At 43.9% G+C, this 26,738-nt stretch overlaps 1 long non-coding RNA gene across 3 annotated transcripts; it reads left to right on the forward strand.

Moving 5' to 3' along the window:
• The first annotated feature begins 1,224 nt into the window (after nt 1-1,224).
• On the forward strand, nt 1,225-13,172 carry LOC132207649 (uncharacterized). 3 transcript variants are annotated; one of them, XR_009443660.1, is made up of 3 exons: nt 1,225-1,792; nt 2,221-2,362; nt 6,194-13,172. It is a non-coding gene; the product is annotated as an uncharacterized LOC132207649 (long non-coding RNA). The 3 variants fall into 3 exon arrangements; XR_009443661.1 differs by having other exon boundaries at nt 6,216-13,172; XR_009443662.1 differs by having other exon boundaries at nt 1,225-1,453.
• Nucleotides 13,173-26,738: the final 13,566 nt, after the last annotated feature.

Raw genomic sequence — 26,738 nt, forward strand, 5'->3', positions numbered from 1 at the left:
AGGACAGCAATATCTGTTCCATCAACCAGCTCCACATTTCGATTGTCCCCATCCCTTGCATTTTGCTAACCCATTCTATGCCTCCTAAGTCTTGCCTAATCGCATTATAATTGCCCTTCCCCAATCTATAACTCTTGCCCTGTGGCATACTCCTAAACCTTTCCATTGCTACAGTAAACATAACCAAATTATGGTCACTCTGTCCAAAGTGCTCACCTACCACTAAATCAAACACCTGGCCTGGTTCATTACCAAGTACCAGATCCAGTGTGGCCTCCCCTCTTGTCGGCCCTTCGACATACCGAGTCAGGAAACCCTCCTGCACACATTGGACAAAAACTGATGCATTCAACATTCTAGAGTTATAGCATTTCCATTCAATGTCAGGGAAGTTAATATCTGCCATAATGACCACCCTGTTCTTTTCACTCCTGCCCAGAATCATTTTGCCAATCCACTCCTCCACATCCCTGGAACTTTGCGGGGGCCTATAAAAAACTCCCAGCAGTGTGACCTCTCCTCTCCTGTTTCTGATCTCAGCCCATACCACCTCATCAAAAGTTCTTTCAGCCACCGTTGTTCTGTCCTTGGCTAACAAAGCCACACCTCCCCCTCTTTTACCATCTTCCCTGACCTCAATGAAAGATCTAAACCCTGGAACTTGCAACATCCATTCCTGACCCTGCTCTATCCAAGTCTCTGAAACAGCCAAAACATCGAGGAAAATGACAGAGTAAAAGTTTCCATAAAATACAAGCTGTTTTGCCGTACATTAGGAGAATCAGGAATGGCCCTTTTTTTACCCATCTCGGGATGAACCCTCACCATCACTCACAGAGCGAATGAACAGCAGGAAAAATCTTCACCACTGACTACCTGCACTCACCTATCACCTTCCCACCTACCTTCCCCAGCCCCCACTCTGTTTATGTCTCAGCTCCCATCCTCCCCCCCCCCCCGCCGCCCCATTTCTGAAGAAGGGTCCTGAACCATTAACTTTCCTGCTCCTCTGATGGTGCCTGGCTCGCTGTGTCCCTCCAGCTTCACACTGTGTCATCCTTGACTCCAGCACATGCAGCTATTGCTGTCTCCCTGTGAGCGATGTCAGCTTTGGTTCAATCGGAGCACGGGGCGGGGCTTGGAGGACCCAATGGAAGCGGCCTATCCTCCAACCAATCAGAGCGAGTGAGATGTTTGTCTGTTTGAAAATCACGTGATCGTCTTTGTCCGGAGACGCAATATCTCTGCGACTGAAGGTTAGCTGCTTGCCGAAAGTACAGTACACGGGACAAAAAGGAAAGCTGCAAAAAAACGGGAGGGAAATACTTTCGGTATTGACTGAGAGGCTTTAATAGCCGTTGATGCATGTCAGAAAACAAATTTTAACATGCCGGCCCCGTGTTTTGCAGCAAACGAAAAAACTGCTGCGGACCTGAGGCTGCGATAGGCAGAGGTAATTGCCACCATCTTTATTAGGGGCAATGATCTTCGGGACTCATGCGGGATCGCCATATTTATAGGTGGCAATCTGCAGTGGAACGCAAGCGCAGCCTTTCTTGTTTGGGAGAGGAGATTAAGACAAGAGAAATGTTTGTTTTTGTTTTTCTGGACTTCTTTCCCAGACTGTGAGACATGGCGTGTATTTCCTGGGAAGGACTTTTGACACTGGCGGAGTACTGGCTTCAGGCAGTATAAATTGCTGCAAGTTATACGTTAGATATTTAATGGAGGAGAAATGCCGAAAACGCGTTCAGAACTGCATGTTCAAAAACAAAGTTGCTGGAAAAGCTCAGTAGGTTTGGTAGCATCTGTGAAAGAAAAAAAAATAACGTTTCGGATCCGCTAACCCTTGCTTAGAACTTCATGTTACCTGTTGCACTCTCACTGTAGGAAGTCCTGCTTTAAATATTATGATCTATTAAAGCATATCCGTTTGCCCAGTATTCATATGATTGGGATCAAATCACTGAAAGTGCTCTGAGTCCCCTTGTGCTCCCTGGTCAAATTTATTAATGTCTGACTTCCTCAGTCTCTAATAATGGGTGTATTTTACCTCTGCATTTTTCTGTGTGGGGGAGCAGGGTGCTTTGAAGAGGAGGATTTATACATAACTAACAGAAACCAAGAGAAATGTTTGCCTTTTCCAGACAATCTTGTTGTGTTTTCTGGATTTCTGTCCAGGGCTGACCGTTATTTATCTCTTGTGGATTTGCTTTACAGGATATTTATTGAGAATAATTTGCAGACCAGGATCACAAAGCATGTTCTCCATTAAGCGGAGTGATCAGGATCTGAGTATCATTGACACTTAACTGGGAAAGGGAAGAGGTATAACCATTCTATGCGTGGGAGAATATTCCTGGTAAGTTTGTAACTTGAAAGCAGGATATTCAAATTTTTGGTTTGATCACCCCTGGGATAAGTGTTCAGTTCTATATCCTGCAGCTGAGAAAGGAGATATTGGCCTGAGAGGGGTAGATTTGTCCAAACAACACCTCGTCTCTTTTAAAGAACTGCCATATTTAGTCCCAATCGCCTACTTCATGATTTTAATCCATACATTTTTCATTCTTGAATACCTGCAAACTTCCTTTTAAAATTCCTTATGTGCACAAATTCCAGCACCCCTCCAGGTGGAATCTTCCATTTCCTGACAACTCCATTGATCCTGAAACTGAAGTCTGTGTTGATTCCTGAGGGTTATAAATTACTGCATTTAATGTGAAGATGCTGTTCCCTGAGCTTCCATTGAGCTGCGTTGAAACAGTATGGGAGGCTGAGATCAGAGTGGGTGTGAGCAGACAATGAAAATGAAAAGGCTGCACTGTGAGTACTGCTTGGCTAAGTGAGAGTGCTTTGGAGTTGGGTGAAACAGAAAGTGAAACTGAAAGATTGAGTGTGATGCTCAGTCTCAGTTTGGGCAGTTCAGAAAGTCTCTCAAATTGATATTTGATACCGTAAAGAACTTTCTTACAGTTTTTAAAGTATGTATTAGCTTAAATAAAGTTAGGGGCTTTAGGTTTATAATAGTAATGTTTGAAATGAAGGGGGAGGACCTAGCTTAATTAAATTCTTTTTAAGGCAGAAACTGGTTTAATCTGGAGAGAAGTCATAACAGAAGACATCACATCTGTGGTGTGCTCCTCTTGCACAATAGAACATAGGCTCTTGATGTTGTGTCGACCTGTGAAACCACACTGAAGCCCATTTAACCTACACTATTCCATTATCATCCATATGTTTATCCAATGACCACTTAAATGCCCTTAAACTTGGCGAGTCTACTACTGTTGCAGGCAGGGCATTGCACGCCCTTATTACTCTGAGTAAAGAACCTATGTCTGACATCTGTACGATATCTATGACCCGTCAATCTAATGCTATATCCCCTCGTGCTAGCCAGCTCCATCTGAGGAAAAAGGATCTCAGTGTCCACCCTATCTAATCCTCATATCATCTTGTATGTCTCTATTAGGTCACCTCTGAACCTTCTCTTTAACGAAAACAGCCTAAAGTCCCTCAACCTTTCCTCATAAGACCTTCCCTCGATACCAGGCAACATTCTGGTAAATCTCCTGTGCACCCTTTCCAATGCTTGCACATCCTTCCTGCGATGCGGTGACCAGAACTCCAAGTGCGGCCGCACCAGAGTTTCGTACGGCTGCAATATGACCTCATGGTTCTGAAACTCAATCCCTCGATCAGTAAAAACGAACACATTGTACACCTTCTTAACAACCCTATCAACTTGTGGAAACTTTCAGGGATCTATGTACATGGACACCGAGATCTCTTTGCTCATCCACACTACCAAGAATCTTACCATTAGCCCAGTACTCTGTATTCCTGTTACTCCTTCCAACGTGAATCACCTCACGGTTTTCCGCATTAAACTCCGGGACATTACCAGTGTCCCTATTGGCTATTTGTGCAGGAAGTGTGTCCATCTGCAGCTACTAGTTAACTGCTTTTCAGAGCTTGAGCTGTGGGTGCAGTCAGTATGGAGCATCCATGGTAACTGAGAAGGTTGTGGTCGCATTCTCAACAGATTGGTCACGCAGCAGGTGAAGATTACACAGACAGCAAGGGAATGGGTGACCATCAGACACGTAAAAGGCTCAGAAAGGAAGTGCTAGAGTCATCCCCCTCAAATAGATATACTGTTTTGGGTACTGTTCGGGGGAGGTGGAGGATGTTGGGGTGGCCACTCGGGAAGCAGCATCAGTCGGGTTCATGGCACTCGGAGTGACTCCGCTGCATAGAAGGGGAGGGAAACGATAAATATGACTGTAGAGACAGGGGATTCAATAGAGAGAGACATGAATCCAGGATGGTATGTTGCCTCCCTGGTGCCAGGATTAGCGATGACATGGAGCAGCTTCAGGACATTCTGGAGTGGGAGGGTGAACATCCGATTGTACCAGTGACATAGGAAAACCAAGGGAGGAGGACCTGAAAGCTGAAGATAGGAAGTTAAGAGATACACTAAAATACGAGATCTCAAATGTAGCATTGTCAAGCTTACACCCAGTGCCACATTGTTGTCGGGAGAAGTTTGTGTTGTGTTCAGTTGTACAAGTGACCTTTATTCAGAGCTCTGTTACCGCATGTGTGGGAGAGGTCAGAGTCCACTCCAAACCTGGCTTTCACATGAGGCCTAATTCCCCTCTTAAATACAGCTCAGATTGGAAGAGTGGACAGTGACACTCAAACTTTCCCTGGCTGATTGTGATATTTTTATTCCATTCGCTAGGTGTTATTTACATGCAATATTGTTGTCATTGTTAGCCACACACCCCAAATCAATATATCCAATCCAGTAAGCAAACCATTTTCCTAGGATGGTGACGGCGAGTACGAGGGGGCATAGCTTGAAATTGAGGGGTGAAAGATATAGGACAGATGCCAGAGGTAGTTTCTTTACTCAGAGAGTAGTAAGGGAATGGAACGCTTTGCCTGCAACGGTAGTAGATTCGCCAACTTTAGGTACATTTAGGGTGTCATTGGATAAGCATATGGACGTACATGGAATAGTGTAGGTTAGACGGGCTTGAGATCGGTATGACAGGTCGGCACAACATCAAGGGCCGAAGGGCCTGTACTGTGCTGTAATGTTCTATGTCCTATGTTCAAACAATCGTGGACAACACTATGTTCAGTCCTAAACCCTTCTATAATCTCCTGAGGTTAGCTCGAAAACTACTTCGTCTGTCTTTGGGACCTTACAATGCTTTTGACAGTTATATTCCTCCTCAGACATTTGCCAGCTGCACCACATTTTTTTGCCAAAAACCAAAATGGTATCTTATCACGAAGAACTTTTCCAAATTCTCTACTAACTGTAGTGTGGATTGTTAGGAATTGTGATTAAGTCTTTTAAACTCAACTCTGATATAAAGTGACTACAATTTTGTAATACAGTTGACAAATTGTGGAAAAATCCCTCTCTTACTTCAGCTTAAAAGATCAAACAGTGTTTCTGACTTGCTGCTGCAGTTTACAATCCCAACGATTTGCATTCTGTAAATGATTTTTAAACTGAAGTTTCATTTTCTACTCTAAGCGCTTTCCATTATTACTTTCTTGTTTTAATAAAAAGCATCTATTCCAGTTCCACTGAGTGTGAAATTCAGTCACTTTAGAGCTTTACCAAGCCATGAAACAAAATTTGTTCAGATTTCACAAATAACTAAGGCACTAACCATATCTTCATTTCGGATTTTGTAATCTATCTTTGTCACTCTTCCCTTGATCTTTGGATGTAAGAATTTATTCAAATTATCCGTATCTACATTTCAATTGTTTTATCTCTCTGCAGCCCTGACTTCTCTCTTTATAATCTTCCTTTGCCCCTTCCTATGTTGTTGGTCTTTTCGAGGTTGTGTTTACGCCATTTATTGCTTTTCCTTCCATAATGATACAGTGAGCTGCTTTTATTGCTGACAAACATTTGCTCAAGGAATTCAGCTAACCATTTCATGTTAATTGGTTGTTTGCATTTCTGGTTACAATTACCTAAACAGTTCAGAATGCTGTAGGATCAGACTTTTGCTTCTACTTTTTATTAAGTAACAAACTTGTGATTGTGGCTGAACCAGGCCTTTAAAAACTGCCTCTTGTTAAAATGCTTATGTGTTTTGAACTGTCTGTTTACAGAAACCCAAGTAAATTCCCTAATGTTCCTTCTCAACAGGACTCTTTTATACCCCCCACAGGACCTTTCGTGATCTAATCCCGTAACAGTGTGAGCTGCTACAATGCATGTGCTAGTAAAAGCATAAGAGGACAGATGAGATGAGTGCATGGCTGGAGCTATAACTTAAAAGGTTTGGATTCCTGAGGCATTGAGACTGTTTGTTTGTTTCTGGGGAAGGTGGGACATGCACAAGCTTGAACAATTGTCCTGGGCAGAGCTGGGACAGATATTCTTGTTGATGCTTTTGCTAGTTCCACTGGTGAGGATTTAAACTCGTATGACAGGGGAATGGGAACCAAAGTATAGCTTTAGCAGTAAAAGACTCAAATCAGCAAATGGGATTTGAAATTAGTTCATGATGTTGTCGGTGGCTGAAAGATTAAAAGAAAGAAGGATTAATCAAGATCAAATCTCTTTTCATACATCAGTCCTGTGATCCCAGGAATTGGTCTGGTGAACCTTCTTTCCGATCATTCAGTAGCCAGGCCATCCTTCCTCTGGAAAGGAGAACAAAGGTGCACACGACTCCAGGTGTGGTCTCACCAAGGCCCTTATAGAAAGATATCCCTCTTCCTGTACTCGAATCCTCTCACAATGAAGGCCGAAATATCATTTGCATTCTTCACTACTTGCTGCTGCCTGTTTCCTAAAAGAGAATAGGAGAGAAACACGGAACTAAATGGGGTCAGACACTCGGGTAACATTGTGTTCAACAATGTCCCCATTGTATCGGTGCTGGCCATCAAGCACCTATTGAAGCTAGGCCCGTTTTCTGGCACTCGGTGTGTAACCTGTATTTTGGTGCAGTGGATGATCATCTCAACACTTCTTCAAGATTGCAATGGTTCCTGCATCTATCACCATTTCAGATGCTGCCAGATCTGCTGAGTATCTCTATCATTTTCTGTTTTTATTTTAGATTTCAGGTATTTTTCTGCATCTTAGTCCTTCAGAAGGATCAGAGGGTATGGAGAGAAAACAGGAATTGGATTCATTTTCAGATGAATAAAATGCCTGCCCTTCATGTCTGTCCAAACTCTATCTCTTTTTGTAGTTTTGGACAAACGCTGACTGTTTCCCTTCCCTGAAGGACATTTAATGAACCAGTTCAGTTTTACTGATAATCCAGCAGTGCCCCTCAGTGTTGCATCCACAATTGATCAGATTAATTTCTGAGTTTGACAATCTTTGTGTGTGTTCTTCTGGTTTCTCTCTCTCTCTCTACTTTTTTTTTCTTCAGTTTGAAATTGTGATTGCATTCAGAGAAATCAAACAAAACCACATCCAGATCTGACACTCAATCTGTTTGTCGTAACCTAATTATCTCAGGATTTTGAACATTAAAGGAAGAAGCACTGTTCACACCAGGGAGAAATGCGTATTGTCTGTGTGTCGAAGATTCTGTGAAGATTCATCTGAAATGCCCAAACACCAGCACGGTCACACTGGGGAGAGACTGTGGTAATGTGGGGATTGTGGGAAGGGATTTATTTACCCATCCCAGCTGGAAATGCACCAACGCAGTCACACTGGGGAGAAACTGTTCATTTGCTCTGATTGTGGGCTGGGATTCACTCAGTCAAGCAACCTGCTGAAACACCAACGAGTTCACAGTGGGGACAGACTGTTCACATGTTCCGAGTATGGGAAGGGATTTGCTCACTCAACCAACCTGCTGAGACACCAGCGAGTTCACTCTGGGGACAGACCATTCACTTGTTCTATGTGTGGAAAGGGATTCACTCAATCATCCCAACTGTTAACACACCAGCAAGTTCACCACAACCACATTTGAAGGATTTTGCCCTTAAATCAAGGAATGAACTTTGATCTTTGGGCTGTTTGTACTGGTGTCATTAGTCCCTGCTCAAAACTTGATCTTCTCTTGGGAAATAAGGTAGGGCAGGGGACTGAGGGGTCAGCAGGGGGGACAATATTTTGGGGCCTATGATTATATCTCTATTAGTTTTAAAATAATTATGGAAAAGGATAGACTTTGGTCGAAGAGTCAAAGTTTTAAATGAGGCCAATTTTGACACTACTATGCTTCTTAAAAGCACAGTAAGACCGCCTATGTGTGGGAATGCACGAGATGGGTGAGATACAAAAAAGTATTTTACATCAGTATTTACTGTGATAAAGGATACAAAAGCTAAAGAACTTAGAGAAATGAATGTGTATCTTGAAAAGTTCCATGTTGTAGAGGAGGTGGTGCTGGATGCCATACAGAGCATAAAGGTGGATAAATCCCCAGGACCTCTTCAGGTGTATTCTCGAACTTTGCGGGAAGCTAGGCTTGCGATTGGGCCCCTTGCTCAGATATTTGCACCATTGACAGTCATAGGTGAGCTGTTACACTGGAGGTTGGCTAATCTGGTGCCATTGTTTAAGAAAGGTGGTAACATAAAACCAGGGAACAATAAACTTTTAGTGAGCCTGATGTCAGTTGTGGGTAAGTTGTTGGAGGGAATTCTGAGGGATAGGATTTACATATATTTGGAAAGCGTGGACTGAATGGGGAATAGTTGACATGGCTTTGTCCATAGGAAATTATGCCTTACTAACTTGATTGAGTTTTTTTGAAGAAGTTAGAAACAAGATTGATGGCAGAGCGGTGGATGTTTTCGATATTCCTCATGGTCGACTGATTAACAAGGTTAGATCACATGGAATCCAGGGAGAGCTGGCCATTTGGAAAGGCCTTTGACCTGCAGTATGCTGCAAGGATTGGTACTTAGTAACTATAACTCCTACATTCACATCCAAATCATCTTTATAAATGACACACCACTGGTCACAGGCCTCCAGTCGACAAAGCAACCCTCCACCAGCACTCCGTCTTCTACCTTCAAGCCAGATCTGTTTCCAAATGACTGGTTCTCTCTGTATTCCATCTGATCTGACCTTGCTAATCAGTCTACTATGAGGAACCTTGTCAAACGCCTTAGTGACATCCATATAGAACACATCCACCTCTTTGCGCTACTCAATCCTCTTTGTTCCTCCATCAAAAAAAATCAAGTTAGTGAGACATGATTTCCCACACACACAGCCATGTTGATTATCCCTAATCAGTCCTTCCCTTTCCAAATATTTCAAGTACTATCCCTCAGGATTCCTAGAACGACTTTCCCACCACTAATATCAGGCTCACTGGCCTATAGTTCCCTGGCTTTTCCTTACCACCTTTCTTAAATAGTGGCACCACATTAGCCAACTTCTGGTCCCTCAAATGTGACTATCGATGATACAAATATCTCAGCAAGGGGCCCAGCAATCACTTGCCTAGCTTCCCTCCGAGTTCTCGGATACACCTGATCAGGTCCCAGGAATTTATCCACTTTTATACGTTTTAAGCATCACTACCTCTGTAATATGGATAATTTTCAAGATGTTGCTATTTATTTCCCCACAGTCCATATCTTCCATATCCTTTTCTGTAGTAAATACTGATGCATAATACTTGTTTTATTATATTCCCCATTTCTTGCAATTCCACACATAGGAGGCATTGCTGCTTTTTAAGGGGCCCTATCTCTCCATCGTTATCCTTTTTGTTCTTAATCTATTTGTAGAATCCCACTGGATTTTCCTTAATACTATTTGCCTAAGTTACCTCATGTTCCCTTTTTGCCCTACTAATTTCCCTCTTAAGTATACTATTGTCATTATACTCTTGTAAGCATTCACTCGATCTCTGCTGTCTATACCTGACATGTCCTTCCTCGTTTTTCTTGACCAAAACCTTGATTTCTCTAGTCATCCAGAATTCCCTATACCTACCAGCATTGTCCTTCACCCGAACAGGAGTATACTGTCCCTGAACTCTCGTTATCTCTTTTTTTTTTGAAGGCTTCCCACTTTCTAACTTTCTGTTTTACCTGCGAACATCTGCCCCAATCAACTTTTGAAAGCTCTTGTGTAATACCATTAAAATTGGCCTTCCTCCAATATAGAGCTTTAACTTTCAGATCCGGTCTACTCTTTTCCATCACTATTTTAAAACTAATAGAATTATGGTCACTGGCCCCAAAGTCCTCCCCTGCTGATACCCTAGTCACCTGTCCTGCTTTATTTGCCAACAGCAGGTCAAGTTTTGCACCTTCTGTAGTCGGTACATCACATACTGAATCAAAACATTTTCCTCTACACTCTCAGCAAACTCCGCTCCATCCAAGCCTTTTAGACCATGGAATTCCCAGTCTGTTTGGAAAGTTAAAATCCCTTCCATCACCACCCTGTTATTCTTCCAGATAACTTCTTTCAAAATTATTTGTCAGATTCCTGCTGACTAATGGGGGTGGCTATAGTATAATCCCAATAAGGTGATCATCCCTTTCTTATTTCTCAGTTCCACCCAAATAACTTCCCTGGATGTATTCTCAGATATATCCTGCCTAAGTAATGCCGTAATGTTATCCTTGCTCAAAAATGCCACTTTTCCCTCCTCTCTTGCTTTGCTTCCCCCTCCCCCTTCGACTTTCTATCCTTTCTATAGGAACTATATCTTAGAACATTAAGCTGGCAGCCCTGTCCACCTCTGAGCCTTGCCTCTGTAATTGCAATGATAACCCAGTTTCATGTTTCCAATCTTGCCCTGAGTTCCTCTGCCTTAGCTGTTAGGCCTCTGGCATTGAAATAAATGGCGTTTAATTTATTAGTCCTTTCGCATTAATCTCAATAACAAATACGTAACTGTAGAGTAGGTTTTGAAAATGATAACGTTTTATTGCTGTAGATCAACACATTCACACTGGGTAAAGACAATCCACCCGCAGTGTGTGAAAAGGGATTCCCTAGTTCATTAGGACGGGTTTTCATAGAATTCGGAGTATTCCTACAGTATGGAAACAGGCCCTTCGGCCCAAGAATTCCACACAAAACCTCAGAGCATCCCACCCAGACACATCTCCCCGTAGCCCACCTAATGTACGCATCACTGAACACTCTGGGCAATTTAGCTTGGCGAATCCACTAACCAGCACGTGGGAGGAAACCAGAGCACCTAGAGGAAACCCACGCAGCCACAGGGAGAATATGCCAACAACCACACACTCGGTTGCCCAAGGGTGGAATCAAATCCAGGTCCCTGGCACTGTGAGGCAGCAGTGCTAACCGCTGAGCCACTGTGGTTAAACACCAATGAGTTCCCAAGAATCTGTAGGAATTTTTGTTGCTCGTATTATCTGTATTCAAGTCATGTTATCTGGGCTTGTTTCTCATGATGTTTGAAAACACCACATGTCTGGTTACCTTGTTGGGAGAAAAAATGATATAAATTTTATTAAAACTACTGTGCATTGGATCTTTATCTCAAAAGCAGACTAATTTATTTTGAAAGGGGAGATGGAGAGCCTATCTCCTCTATCCTCACCTCCAACAAGTGCGAGGAACCTGTGGTTTTTATTTTTCACTCAATGACAGTCAGTACATTTCATATGAGCAACTGGGAACCGAGTCATCCCAAAATGCTTGAAACTTAGTGTACTAATGGTACACTATTACAATAATAACCATTACAATTCTTTTCTGAACCTTTTGAAGTTTTACAACATCCGTCCTTCAGCAGGAAGAGTAGAATTACACACAGCGGTTACACCTAAACTGGAATGGGAACTGCATCCTTGTGGGAGCTGGGGATGGGTTTCCAGTACTGTTGGGGGTCATGTAAAAAGTTTAGCAGTGGGCTGAAATCCAGACAATGTTCAAAAATAATAATGGCCAAAAAGAGAAGAAACAAGAGAGTCTGGAAGGCATTGTCATTGGGCAATTAAGATATAAGCGAGTTTGCCACGGGTGAATGGTATTTAATGCTTGGAGTCAGATGAATAAGGCAGATGATTTGAGGATACAAATTAGTGGGGTCAGAAAGCCATTGCTGTCACTTGGACATGGTTAGCAGCTCAGTATTCCAGGATACAGGGCCTTCATGCAAGGCAGTGGAGGTGGTAAAGGAGGAGGAAATATTGTTATTTTGCTTCAGGAATCTATAGAGCAATAAGGACAGGTGACATTTTTGAAAACCCCTTTAAATAAATAAGGAGACAGATTTTGAGAAAGTGTAGAAGTAGCAGGATTATGGTAGCAGAGACTTTCAACTTCCTCAACATTAATGGAGTCGTCATAATGTGAAGGATTTATCAGAATTTTTAAAATACATCCAGGAGAGCATTTTTTCAGCCACTAAGTAGAAGTCCCAACAAGGAAGGGGAAGGTCCTGGACTTGACTTTAGGTTACAAAGTTGAGCAAGTGGTTGAAGTTTCAGTGGGATAGCATTTTGCAGGCAGTTATTATAACTATTCGATTCAGGATTTGTATGGAAAAGGACAAGAATGGGTCTAAAGTCCTAAACTGATGCTGAAGTTATGAAGAAAGTAAATGGAATTTTGGCCTTAACTGCGAGGTGTTGGTGTTTTGAGGATCGGGACATCTTGTAACAACTGTATTGGATGTTGGTGAAGCCATATTGGTTTAGCTACTCGTATTTAAGAAAGGATATGCTGGCGTTGAATGCGGTGCAAAAGAGATTCGCTAAGCTGATTCATGGGATGTAAGGGTCATCAAGAATAGCTGGAGGAAGGGAATTTGCAAAGGGAAAATACTAAATAAACAGGTGGTGCCCAGTGTTGGGCTCATACTCACAACTCTGCACTTAAACAGCGTATGTTCCAACAACTGAGTTAACTTGGCCTTCCACAGTCAATGTTCAAATCCTGCTTTATAAGGTGACAAATGGGTTTTTCACGGACGCCGCTGCAGTCCAAGGAAGTAAAAGGTAACTGCTTTAGAAAATCCCAAGGTTCCAATGTATTCTTCTCATTCACATTGCAATCCATTTTCAGTACTTGCTCCAGGATTTAACATTCAAAATTAATTTCGTGATGTTGTTGCCCTCATCTTTAAGTGCCCTGTATAACTCCAGTCACTCGGTCGAATGGTGAAAAAGTCTGTTTCAATAAACCAATTTTTTTCAGCTACAGTCTAAGAAATGTTCCTTTATTTGCTGAATCTCACACAACATTTTCTTTCTTCTGTGTGTCAACAACTTTTGCCAATTCTCATGTTACGGACTACATTTTCAGAATCTTTTTAACCAGAGGTTTCTGGTGCAGTTGTAAGACTTCATATTAAATGGTACAAAAAACCAAACGGGCTTAAAAGATGAGAAAGGAAATACATTTTTGTATTTTTGCGTGAAGACGGTTCAGTTACTGTGTGCTTGTTTCATATAAAATGGATGATTGAAGTGTTCACAGTGCACTATTTAAATAGCAGATACGAAGACCTTGTGAGCAAGCATTTAAGACATTTGACACATTGAGGGAATTAATTTAGAAACCCAAAATGTCCAGAAAATGTGCTGGATAAATTCAGCAGGTCTGTTATTTTCGCTCTTTTCGATTCAGGATGGGTATGGAAAAGGACAGAAATGGGTCTAAAGTCTTCTGCGGGTGCTGCAAATGATTAAGAGAGAAGATCGAATTTTAGCTTTAATTGCTACATAGTTGTTACAATTTTTAACAATTATGTAGGATGTTAGTGAAGCCATTCCTGCGGAGAGAAAGAAATAGTGCAAATATCTTGAAACTAACATGATTTCACTTGTCTCATTGCCAGACCTCCTATGTTTCTTTCACACTTTCTGTTAAACAGCAAGAAGTTCTTTTCTTGAGAAGAGAAAAGCATGAGAGGTAACCTGAGAGAAATTGGAGACTCTGCAGGGATTTGAGGCAAAAATGGTGTTGAGGTTGAGGTTGTTAGAGATTTAAGAAATGGTAATGCAGTCTCGAGGCCTCTCCTGCTCCATGACTAAAATTTGGTGCAGCGACATCATCATTGAAGACAATAAGGATGACCACGACTTGTCAGTTACTGTGGCTGAACAGTCTTAAGGAGCTGAATTAAGACTCCAGTCTTTTCATTGATGTGGGTTTGAATCCCACTGTTGCGAATGTTCCTTCAGCAACTGGCATTTTCTTCTCAGCAGGATTTTGCGAGTGTAAGAAAAGAGGAGACAATACACATATGACTTGCTGCATGAAGCAAAAAAGAATATACTTGAAGTTTTATTAAAGTTATCTTTTCAAGGAGCTACACAGACATGTTTGAGTGTACAGGAGACATAGAAACAAAATGGTACAACAGGGATGAGGAAGAACAGTGCGAGAGAGGGAGGGGAAAACCTATGTTAGCTCATCCTCAGCGTTTATCCAGAACAGCATTCGGTGAGAGTAACTACTGTACAGTCCTGTGGAAAGTAGGTCCCATTCTCACTTTGAGAAAAACTTATCATGCTGTATGGTACTATCACGATGCTAAATTGGATAGTCTTTTAACAGATCTGTTGATGTATCTTTTTAGCACCTGTGATGCACTTTGGGCCAATAACACTAGAAATGAGACAGCAGAGATTTGAATCACTCCAACATTACAGGAAGGTTGAATGTAGGGGACCGGTCTGTGTTAGAGTAGTTAAATCTAGAAGTAACAAAGAATGGATAGGGTTTCAGCAGCAGATGAGCTGAGATGTGGATGGAGTCAGGTGATGTTACTGAGATAGAAACAGTTAGTTTGGTGATGATGCAGGAGAAAGCTCATCTTAGTGTGAAGTATTTCATCAGAGTTGTGAACAGTCTGGTTCAGCTTCACACAGTTACTAGACAGAAGGTTGCAGTCAGTGTAGAAGCTGTCTCAGTGTTTAATTGGAGGAAATTGCTGTTCATCCTGCACTGGATTCAAACAAGTCAGGATGATGTGTGACTTGGAGGGGGTCCTCACCGTGATGGTGTTCCATAGATCTTCCACACTGGACATTCACAACAGTGAAGATTAAGGGTTTGTGACATGATGTCAAAGTCCTGATTGAGATGTGGATTTAGTCAATACCTGTATTTCACCTCTTTCTCAACATTCTTTGTCTGTCCACTCACAAAGACGCCAGAGTCTTGTATAAGTCCAGACCAGGTGGCAGCTTCTGTTCCCTGATCGACATTAGTGAATCACTGGCTTTTGTGGTCACTTTTTTTTAAATAGTGTGTCATTAATCCTACGGGGTGGCACGGTGGCTCAGTAGTTAGCACTGCAGCCTCACAGTGCCAGGGACCCGGGTTCGATTCCAGCTTCGGGCAACTGTCTGAGCGGAGTTTGCACATTCTCTCCATGGCTGTGTGGGTTTACTCCAGGTGTTCCGGTTTCCTCCCACAGTCCAAAGATGTGCAGGCTAGGTGGATTGGTGGATTAGCCATGCTAATTTGCCCGGAGTGTTCAGGGGTGTGTGGGTGATAGGGGGATGGGTCTGGGTCCGATGCTTCAAGGGGCAGTGTGGACTTGTTGGGCCAAAGGGCCTGTTTCCACACTGTAGGGAGTCTAATCTAATCAAACTACCAGATTCATTACGAGCTGATTGCATCGGCAGCCTGGTGTTTGTGTGGACTCTCTCTTCATTGCATTGTTCTGTTTTAAATTGATTTCACAGTGTACTCAAAGGGAAACTGACACCAGGCATAATCCCAGGGTCTTATGGACACCTCAGTTTATTGTAAACAGAACATTATCAGATTTTGAACATGTAAGGAGAAAGCATACACGTATTGTGTGTGTGGACACGGTTTTAGTTAATTACCAGGACTGGCACAATGCAAGCCTTGATTGTGGGGAGGGATTCACTTGGTGAACCACAGTCCTGGCATACAAGCTGCTCACACTGACGAGAGACCTTTTAAATGTCCAAACTGTGGGAAGTGCTTTAAATGTTCTGGGCAACTGATGAATCATCAATATGTTCACACTGCTGAGAGACTATTTGTGTGTTTTTTGCAGACATATCTTCAGGTGATCAACTAGCCTCAATATACGCCAGCGAGTTCACGCTGGAGAGAGGCCATTCGTCTGCTCTGAGGGTGGGAAGGGATTCACTCATTTATCTCATTTGCTGACACAGAAGTGAGTTTGTAGGTAGCTATTGGATGTTTGGATTTTGCTTTCAATCACAGTCAGTACTGAACCATTTCAATGGAATCTGTTTCCACTGGTTTATAACTCCAGTTCTCAGTCTTTATATTTAGCATAAGAGCCAAATCAGCTTTCTGTGTGACCTGCAGTATGTTTATTTTTTAATGATATCTCTAATACAAGTTTGTTCTCATTGAACATTTCTTCCCCCTCCCCCATGTATCCTCCATCCTCACCTACAACAACAACTGAGGAGCTCAAAGAGCTTCATTGTCTCACTCATGGTGGCAATCGATCCACTGCCTCTGCTGCTTCCGATAAGGCCAAGGGGCTCCTAAATTTTGCCCTGTGTCTGAGCCCAGAATCTGCATGTTTCTCTCCTACATTGTTATAGCCAGTGTGTTACCAGCCCCTCTCAACTGGCTGCCAACCTTTTCTCCTAACTGTCTCCCTTCCTTGTGTGCTTTTTCATCTGCTTGCCCCAACTTCTGGACCTTCTGTATTCCTTGTGACTGTCAATTTGGACTTTTCTCCTTGACACCTATCATAAGTGTTTTTTTTAAATCTTATCTTAAATTCTAATTGTCATACAAGCAGCCCTGAATGTTTGCACTTCCTTTCCTTTTTGAGTGTACTTGAGCCATCTTCTCTTTGAAAGTAGCCCTTATTATTATTTATACTTTGTCCCATCAACCTGTCACTCCAGTCATTGCTGTCCAGCTTTGACCTTGCCCTTGAAGACAACTTTCCATCAATTGAGTTTTCTCATTCTGAATTAATGCTGGTTATTATCTGACATTATTCTGTACCTTCCTACACGGGATCATGGTCTCCTGAATGGTCTGACACTGACACTTGATCTACTTGGCTCCCATCATTCCCAAGAAGTAGGACCAAACGAGCGCTCTTTCTTTTTGAACTGAATGCACTGTTTTCGGAAATTTATCGTGCATACAATCCAGGAAAACTTACCCTTGCTGCCTCTTACTCTACCAATATTCCAGTCTGTATTTGAAAAACTGAGGTCTCAAATAACACTACAGAACAGGAATAGTCCCTTTAGCCCACAAGCCTCCATTAACGCATGATTTTCTAATCATGAAATCTCTTTCTTTCCCCTGCACAGTTTGTATCTCTCTATTCCCTGCCAATTCACAAATCCATCAAGATGTCTTTTAAGCATTGTGATTGTACCTGCTTATCCCACTTCCTCTGGCAATGCATTCTAGGCACATACTGTCCTGTGTGTAAAAACTTACTTTTCACACTTCCTTTACATTTTTCCCTATTACTTTAAACTTATGTCCCCTACACAAACTGTCATTTCTACTCTAGACTCCAACTATCCATGTCTCTCCCAGTTTTGTAAATTTCTACCGGGTTGCCCCTCAGCCTCTGATGTTCAAAAGAAAATAAACCAATTTTATCCAACATCTCCTCATAACTAATATCCTCCAAACAAGGTGACATCCTGGTAACCTGTTTCTGTACCCTTTGCAAAGCTGATCATCCTTGTGGTGGTTTGGTGAGCAGAATTGTACACAACATTGCAGATGTAGCCTCACTGAAGTTCTAGCGAGCTGCAACATGACCAGTTTTTATACACTTTGCCCTGACCATCTTCTCCACTAGACTTGTCATTTTCAGGGAACTGTGAACCTGTAGACCTAGATACTGCTCTATGATTGTGCTTCTCAGAATTCTACCATTTACTGTGCACTTCCCTCCTTCATTAGACCTTCCAAAATGTATCACCTCACATTTGTCTGGATTAAATGCCACCTGCCATTTTTCCATACAAGCCTCCAGTCAATCTATATCCTGCTGTATCGTCTAGCATTCCTCCTCACTACTCACAGCTCCACAGATCTGTTATTCACATATTTACTAATTTGATCACCTATGTTCTCCTCCAAATATTTTTTATAATAAATATGTTAACGACAGCGGTCTGATTCCTACAGAAAAGCACTGGTTTCAGATCTATAGCTACTCTTCATCTTCTATGACAAAGCCAGTTCTGTACCCAACTCATGGTGTAACCAAGGTCACTTCGACTTCTGTATCAGCCTGCCACGAGGAACCTTGTCAAAGGCCTTGCTAAAGTTCATGTGGATAACATGCAACGTGGCTTCCTGCAGAAGAGGTCATGTCTCACAAACTGGCTTGTGTTTTTTTTGTTGAAGTCACGAAGCTGATTGAAGGCAGCGCAGTGGATGTTGTCTGCATGTACTCTACGGAAATATTTGACAAGCTCCCTCATTGTAGGTGGTTCCAGTAGATTAAGTCACATGAGATTGATCCATGGTGCGTTGGTAAATTGGATTGGGTTAGAGGACAGAGGGTGGGTGGCGATGGTGTTTTTTGACTGGAGATCTGTAACCAGGGGTGTTCCACAAGGTTTGTTATTTTTATAAAAGATTTGGATGAAAATCTAAGTTGGTTTGCTAATGCTGTGAAAATTGGTGCAGCTGAGGATAGTGAGTTAGGGTGTCTAAGGACACAGCAGGATGTAGATCAATCGGAAAGTTGGATGGAGAAATGGCAGACGGACTTTAATTCAGAGAAAATTGAGGTAATGCAGTTTGGGAGGCTAAATGCAAGAGGAAAGTATACAGTAAATGGCAGGGCCATTAGGATCATTGGTATAAAGGGGGATCTTGGGGCCTAATTCCAGATAGCTCCCTGAACACAGTTGGATAAGGTGGTAAAGAAGAAAGTTGAGTGCACCAGTGCACTGTCATCAGTGTAGGGTAGAGGCTTAAAGACAAGCTTTATTTTTGTCTTTGTTTTCGGTCTGGATTGAGAGTCAGGCTTGCTGCCTGACCAGGTATACAGGTAAACTTCTTCATTTCAGAGGGGAATGTCAAGGCCAAGAGAAAGAAGAAGAAAATGTGAAACAAAGTTAAAGTTATGACAATAGCCCAGTTTCACTTCATTCTTTACCCTGGCCCTATCAGATGTGACGCTGTTAATCTGTACAATACAGGGCAGTGAAAGGAGCAGTTGGCCCTGCAAGCATTGATGAACAAAACTTGTTTGGTCATCTCCTTTGTCAGCTTTCTTTCTATAAATTGATTTTTATGTTTTCCCTTTCACAAGGCATCTGCTTCTTTCTCCAAACACAAATCTTGAATTCAGAATGACCGTTGGTGCTTTTAAAAAGGGACACTTGTCCAAACCATCAGCAATATATCCAGATTACCAAACTGCAGCCAATTATAGTTGTGTTTACATCAGTTGAAACAGATCTAATATTGTCAGACTTAATTTTGGTAGCAGAATTCAATTCTTTCTTAAAATACGGAAATCTCTTGCTGGGCCATCATTAGTCACCCTGGAGAAGATGCTGGTGAGTTTCCTCCTTGAACTACTGCAGTATAAAAGTATTCAGGTTCACTTATTTATCTCTAGTTGAAGGACTGAGTGAATCGCTTCCCACAAATGGAGCAGATGAAAGGCCTTCTCTCGTGTGAACTTGCTGATGAGCAGAGCGAAGATGAACACCTGAAACTACTCCCACAGGAAGTGCAGCTGAACAGCTTTTCTCTGGGATAAACTCGCTGGTGTCTCAGCAAACTGGATGATTGACTGCAGCCCTTCCCACATACAGAGCAGGCGAATGGTTTTCTCCCCCCCCCCCCCCTTGGCGTGAACTCGCTGGTGTCCAATGAGGGCAGATGCGTGTCTGAACTTCATTCCATAGGAGGTGCAGCCAAATAGTTTCTGCTCAGTATGAATTTGCTGGTGTGATTGAAGGCTGGATGAATGAGGGAATCTCTTCCCATGCACCGAACAATTGAATGGCTTCTCCCCTCCTCGGTGCAAATCCACTGATGTCACATGAGCCAGAATGTCTGTAAATCTCTTCCCGCGCTCTGAACAGGTGAACGGTCTCTCCCCAGTGTGAATTCTCTGATGTGACATGAGTTTGGTTGTTTGATTAAATTCCTTCCCACACACAGAACAGGTAAGTGGCTTCTTCCTGATGTGAATTCATTGATGGATTTCCAGCTGGGATGGGTAATTGAATCTTTTTACTATAGTTCTCACATTTCCATGGTTTCTGCACAGTACTGTCACCTTTGTATCACTTCAGAATGGTTGATCAACTGAAGCCTTGACAGCACATTGCTCGAGCAGAGTATCTCCCCACTGTGAATGGTGTAAATGTTTTCCCAACCTTCTTGATTGATTGGTTCAATTTCTCTCCACAAGAAATATGCTGGAATGCTCCCACATTGGATGTGTAACAGGGTAAATCTTTTATGCAGTCTCCTCACTGCAATATTGTCAGCTGAATATTGTGTGTATCACCTACATACAGGTCAAACATTTCTCCTTCCACATTCAGAGGCTGAAGGGACTGAGCTCCTCATAAATTGCATGAGTCAACCATTCACAGCAGGAAATTTGATTTGTGTTTAATATCTGCAAATACTTCTCTTCTAATATCCTGCAAAAGGAGTTTACAAAAGTCATTTACTGTCATTGCAGGAAAAAATTCAGAACAGACATGTCCAGATCCTAAGGAACATTATTCTTCTCTCTTATTTCTCAATTCTGTAAACTCCTGGCTCTACCCTCCTTCCTCTTTCGACTGAAATCCAGAACTATCCCCCTATCTCTGTCCTCCTCTTCCAGTTTTCTCCCTTTCTCCGTCCTCTTCTCTCTGGATCAAGTTCCCAACTCCAGTCGGCTGACTGAAAATCAAATCAGTGAGTCTGATTCGGGGTTTGAGTCTCCAGTGGCTGTTTGGTGAATCCTCCCCATACACCTCTAGGATTTCCTTCTTAGTTACAGCCTCATCGATTTCTGCCCAAGTGAGACACGGCTTCCCTTTCCGAAAATGGCGGCCAAGTATCTGGGGAGAATTCCCGTCCCCGACCTAACCAAGATGGCGGTTAGTAATCCTTGGCCTGATACATGGGGGCCCCAGGCCTCCCCTACGAGATTATAAACTGCCCAGGCCATCACCTCCCGCGGTTTCCATTCCTACCCCGTCTCACAAACTCCTGCCTCGAGAGCAGGACAGGGATTTTGTTGCTTGAGCCTGGAGAGCTTCTCAAATTGAGTCCCCTCCTCCAACCTGGCACCACCTGCAGCCTGCTGCAATGCCTGCACTGCGCACTGGGCCTGTGTGATTGGCCTGGAGCTGCCGTCAATGTGAATGTTGGGGCGGGGGGGGGGGGGGGGGTGCAGATATGAGTGACCAACAAAACACGGGCGATTGTCTAACCAATCGGAGTGAATGACGGGCAAGAATATATGTAGCTCTCGCTCATTGGCTGAAACTCATACCAAGCGTCATAGTTCCGGGGCGGACACGACATATCATACACCCAGTGAACTGAACAACACTGCATGACACCAGGGCAACTGCACCCGGAGTATTCCGTTCAGTATTGTTCTCCTTATCTAAAGAATGATAGTCTGTCTTTGTAGTCACAGTGCTATGGAGATATACCAGACTGATTCCGGGAAGGGGGTTTCTTCATTCAGAGAGGAGTAAATCTGTGGACTTCAACTACCAAAGAAAGTGGTTTAGCAAAATATTGAACGTTGTGAAGAAGGTTTAGATTATTGTTCAGAGGGATAAAGGGATCAAAGGGTGTTGAAAGTGAGAAAGTACTGAGTTGGTGATCAGCAATATCAGCATGAATGGCAGAACAGTCTCAAGGGCGAAAGAGCAATCTGTTCATGAAGAAGGTCTGAGGCTCCGAAAGCTTGTGTTTTCAAATAAACCTGTTGGACTAATAAGCTGGTGTTGTGTGATTTCTGACCTTGTCCACCCTAGTCCAACACCAGCACGTCATGTTCTTATTTTCTAAGACTCTAGATCACTATTCTTAATTTCCCTCCTAGTCATGGATAGGCCCCATTTCTCATTTTATTTTTGTGCCAGATAGGAATGAACAACTGTTGCAGTTCTCCAATATTTTCTTTAAGTGTTTTCACTTGCCTATCCAATTCTATCTCCTTAAGTTATGCTCCCCAATTTATTATGGCCAGCTTGTGTGCCATGCCATTCACGGCTTCCTCTTTTTAAATTCAGGATCTTAGTCTCAGAAGCAACTCTGCCACTCTCCAACTTAGAGCCACAGAGTTGTACAGCATGGAAACAGAATCTTTGGTCCAATGCGTCCAAGCTAACCAGGTATCCTAATTAATGTGGTCCCATTTAATACCATTTGGCCCATACCCCTGCAAACTCTTCCTGTTCACGCACCCATCTAGATACCTTTTAAATGTTGTAATTGTACCAGCCTCTACCACTTCCTGTGGTAGCTCATTCCATACATGTACCACCCTCGACATGAAAAGAAAATGCCCCTTAGGTTCCTTTTACATCTTTCTGCTATCAACTTAAAGCTATGTGCTCCAGTTTTGGACTTCTAGCCTGGGAAAATGACGTTGACTACTCACCTTTGCCACGTCTCTCACGATTTTATAAACATTTACAAGGCCACCCCTCAGCCTCCAATATTTCAGGGAAAATAGCCCCAGCTTATTCAGCCTCTCCCTGTAGCCCAAACCCTCCAACTCCAGTGAAATCCTTTTAAATCTTTTCTGAACCACTTCAAGTGTCTTTACTGACAGCAACATTCCAAAATTGGCCTAACCAATATCCTGTATAGTCACAATATGACACTTCAACACCTATAATGCATTGACCAACAAATGCAAGAATACCAAAGTCTTCCTTCACTGTCCTATCTAACTCTGGTTCCACCTTAAAGGAACTCTTGAACCTGCACCCCAAAGTCTTTGTTCAGCAATGTTTTCCAGGACCTTACCATTAAGTGCATGACTCCTGTCCTGGTGTGCCTTCCCAAAATGCAACACCTCACATTTATCCAAACTTAACTCCACCTGTTACTCCTCAGCCTGTTGGCCAATCTGATAAAGGCCCTGCTGTACTCTGAGATAACATTCTCACTGCGCACTGCACCAGAAATTTTGGTGTCATCCACAAACTTAATAACCATGCCTCCTATGTTCACATCCAAATCATTTACATAAATGACATCAAAGGATGATGTGACTGCACAAGTGCAGAGATCCAGCAGGATGTTGCTTGGGCTGGAGTGATGGGGTTATGAAGAAAAAGTAGAGAGGCTGTGTTGTTTTCCTGGTGGAAGAGGAGGCTGGGTGGGGACCTGATTGAAGTGAACAAAGCTCTGGAAGGCATAGATTGCTTAGATAGGGATAATCATCTCCCCCTAGTACAGAAATCAATAACCGGGGCGGGGGAAACACTTTTAAAATAAGTAGTTGGAGGTTTTAAGTGGATTTGAGGGAAAACAAATTCTTCCAAAAGGAGGTGAGTGACTATCTGTAAGTTACAGCCTGAAAGTGTCAGAGGGAGGGTTCTGGAGTACTGACCACTTACACGTTAGCACTATCCCATCACCTCCTTTCCATTTACCCATTGCCATGTAGTTACAATTTTAATTTTAGATGGGTACCGCTCGAGACTTATTTAAAATAAGTTAACAAAATTGTCTTATTTATAGATTCAGACTTGAAAGATGGAAAAAGTAAATATATATACATTGTCTATGAATAGGAAGGGAATAGAGGGATGTAGATCTTGTAGAGAAGACAGTTTTAATATGGAAGGGCAAAATCTGTCAGCGCAAGCTTGGAGGGCTGAAGTGCCTGCGTCTGTGCTGTATTGTTGTTTTGTACTGCACCCTTCTCCAACTGCCGCATCACAGTAAAATTTTTATTGATTGAGGGTTTTCAATGTCACGGCCGTTACCCAGCAGTCCCCGCGCTGGTAAAGGTCCCTGATTAACATTATAGGCGAGCACTGCGCAGGCGTCGTGCCGTTGAGTTCTTTGGAATGTATGCGCTGAGAGTGACGGCGACGGGGGAAGATGCTCTGCTCTTTTGTCACATTCGCAGTCAGTAAAGATTGAAAGTGCGAAGGGAGCGATGGACACCACTGTGGCCTGAGAGGGGTTTCTAAACACCTCTGGAAGGCAATGAAAACTAAAAATGAATCTACAGGCCTTTGACCCGGAGATAATGGGAACTGCAGGTGCTGGAGAATCCAAGATAACAAAATGTGAGGCTGGATGAACACAGCAGGACAAGCAGCATCTCAGGAGCACAAAAGCTGACGTTTCGGGCCTAGACCCGTCATCAGAGAGGGGGATGGGGAGAGGGTTCTGGAATAAATAGGGAGAGAGGGGGAGGCGGGCCGAAGATGGAGAGAAAAGAAGATAGGTGGAGAGAGTATAGGTGGGGAGGTAGGGAGGGGATAAGTCAGTCCAGGGAAGACGGACAGTCATGGAGGTGGGATGAGGTTAGTAGGTAGATGGGGGTGCGGCTTGGGGTGGGAGGAAGGGATGGGTGAGAGGAAGAACAGGTTAGGGAGGCAGAGACAGGCTGAACTGGTTTTGGGATGCAGTGGGTGGAGGGAAAGAGCTGGGCTGGTTGTGTGGTGCAGTGGGGGGAGGGGACGAACTGGGCTGGTTTGGGGATGCAGTTGGGGAAGGGGAGATTTTGAAACTGGTGAAGTCCACATTGAAACCATTAGGCTGCAGGGTTCCCAGGCAGAATATGAGTTGCTGTTCCTGCAACCTTCGGGTGGCATCATTGTGGCACTGCAGGAGGCCCATGATGGACATGTCATCTAAAGAATGGGAGGGGGAGTGGAAATGGTATGCGACTGGGAGGTGCAGTAGTTTGTTGCGAACTGAGCAGAGGTGTTCTGCAAAGCGGTCTCCAAGCCTCCACTTGGTTTCCCCAATGTAGAGGTAGCCACACCGGGTACAGTGGATGCAGTATACCACATTGGCAGATGTGCAGGTGAACCTCTGCTTAATATGGAAAGTCAACTTGGGGCCTGGGATAGGGGTGAGGGAGGAGGTGTGGGGGCAAGTGTAGCATTTCCTGTAGTTGCAGCGGAAGGTGCCGGGTGTGGTGGGGTTGGAGGGGCGTGTGGAGCGAACAAGGGAGTCATGGAGAGAGTGGTCTCTCCAGAATGCAGACAAGGGTGGGGATGGAAAAATGTGATACTGGTGGTGGGGTTGGATTGTAGATGGCGGACGTGTCGGAGGATGATGCGTTGTATGCCGTGGTCGACCCATTGACTCAACGTGTTCCTGCCCCACCGAACTCATCTCCACCTATCTGGACTCCATTTTTTCGCCTTTGGTCGAGGAACTCCCTCCCTACATCTGTGACACCACCCACGCCCTCCACCTCCTCCAGAACTTCCAATTCCCTGGCCCCCAACACCTCATTTTCAGCATGGCCGTCCAGTCCCTATACACCTGTATTCCGCATGCAGATGGCCTCAAGGCCCTCCGCTTCTACTGCCCCACAGGCCCAACCAGTCCTCCTCGACTGACACCTTCATCAGCCTAGCCAAACTCGCCCTCAACCTCAACAACTTCTCTTTCGATTCCTCCCACTTCCTACAGACAAAGTGGGTGGCCATGGGCACCCGCATGGGCCCCAGCTATGCCTGCCTCTTTGTAGGTTACGTGGAACAGTCCCTCTTCCGAACCTACACAGGCCCCAAACCCCACCTCTTCATCCGGTACATTGATGACTGTATCGGCGCCGCCTCTTGCTCCCCAGAGGAGCTCGAACAGTTCATCCACTTCACCAACACCTTCCACCCCAACCTTCAGTTCACCTGGGCCATCTCAATCACATCCCTCACCTTCCTGGACCTCTCAGTCTCCATCTCAGGCAACCAGCTAGTAACAGATGTCCATTTCAAGCCTACTGACTCCCACAGCTACCTAGAAGACACCTCCTCCCACCCACCCTCCTGCAAAAATTCCATCCCCTATTCCCAATTCCTCCGCCCCCGCCGCATCTGCTCCCACGATAAGACATTCCACACCCGCACATCCCAGATGTCCAAGTTCTTCAAGGACCGCAACTTTCCCCCCAAAGTGGTCGAGAACGCCCTTGACCGCGTCTCCCACATTTCCCACAACACATCCCTCACACCCCGCCCCCGCCACAACCGCCCCAAGAGGATCCCCCTCGTTCTCACACACCACCCCACCAACGTCTGGATACAACGCATCATCCTCCGACACGTCTGCCACCTACAATCCGACCCCACCACCCAAGACATTTTTCCATCCCCACCCTTGTCTGCTTTCCGGAGAGACCACTCTCTCCGTGACTCCCTTGCTCGCTCCACACTGCCCTCCAACCCCACCACACCCGGCACCTTCCCCTGCAACTGCAGGAAATGCTACACTTGCCCCCACACCTCCTCCCTCACCCCTATCCCAAGCCTCAAGATGACTTTCCATATTAAGCAGATGTTCACCTGCACATCTGCCAATGTGGTATACTGTATCCATTGTACCCGGTGTGGCTTCCTGTACATTGGGGAAACCAAGCGGAGGCTTGAGGACCACTTTGCAGAACACCTCCGCTCGATTCGCAATAAACAACTGCACCTCCCAGTCGCGAACCATTTCAACTCCCCCTCCCATTCTTTAGAATGCATGTCCATCATGGGCCTCCTGCAGTGCCACAATGATGCCACACGAAGGTTGCAGGAACAGCAACTCATATTGCGCTTGGGAACCCTGCAGCCCAATGGTA

The sequence above is a fragment of the Stegostoma tigrinum genome, unplaced genomic scaffold (genome assembly GCF_030684315.1).
Source record: "Stegostoma tigrinum isolate sSteTig4 unplaced genomic scaffold, sSteTig4.hap1 scaffold_118, whole genome shotgun sequence".
In the NCBI taxonomy this organism is placed as follows: domain Eukaryota; kingdom Metazoa; phylum Chordata; class Chondrichthyes; order Orectolobiformes; family Stegostomatidae; genus Stegostoma; species Stegostoma tigrinum.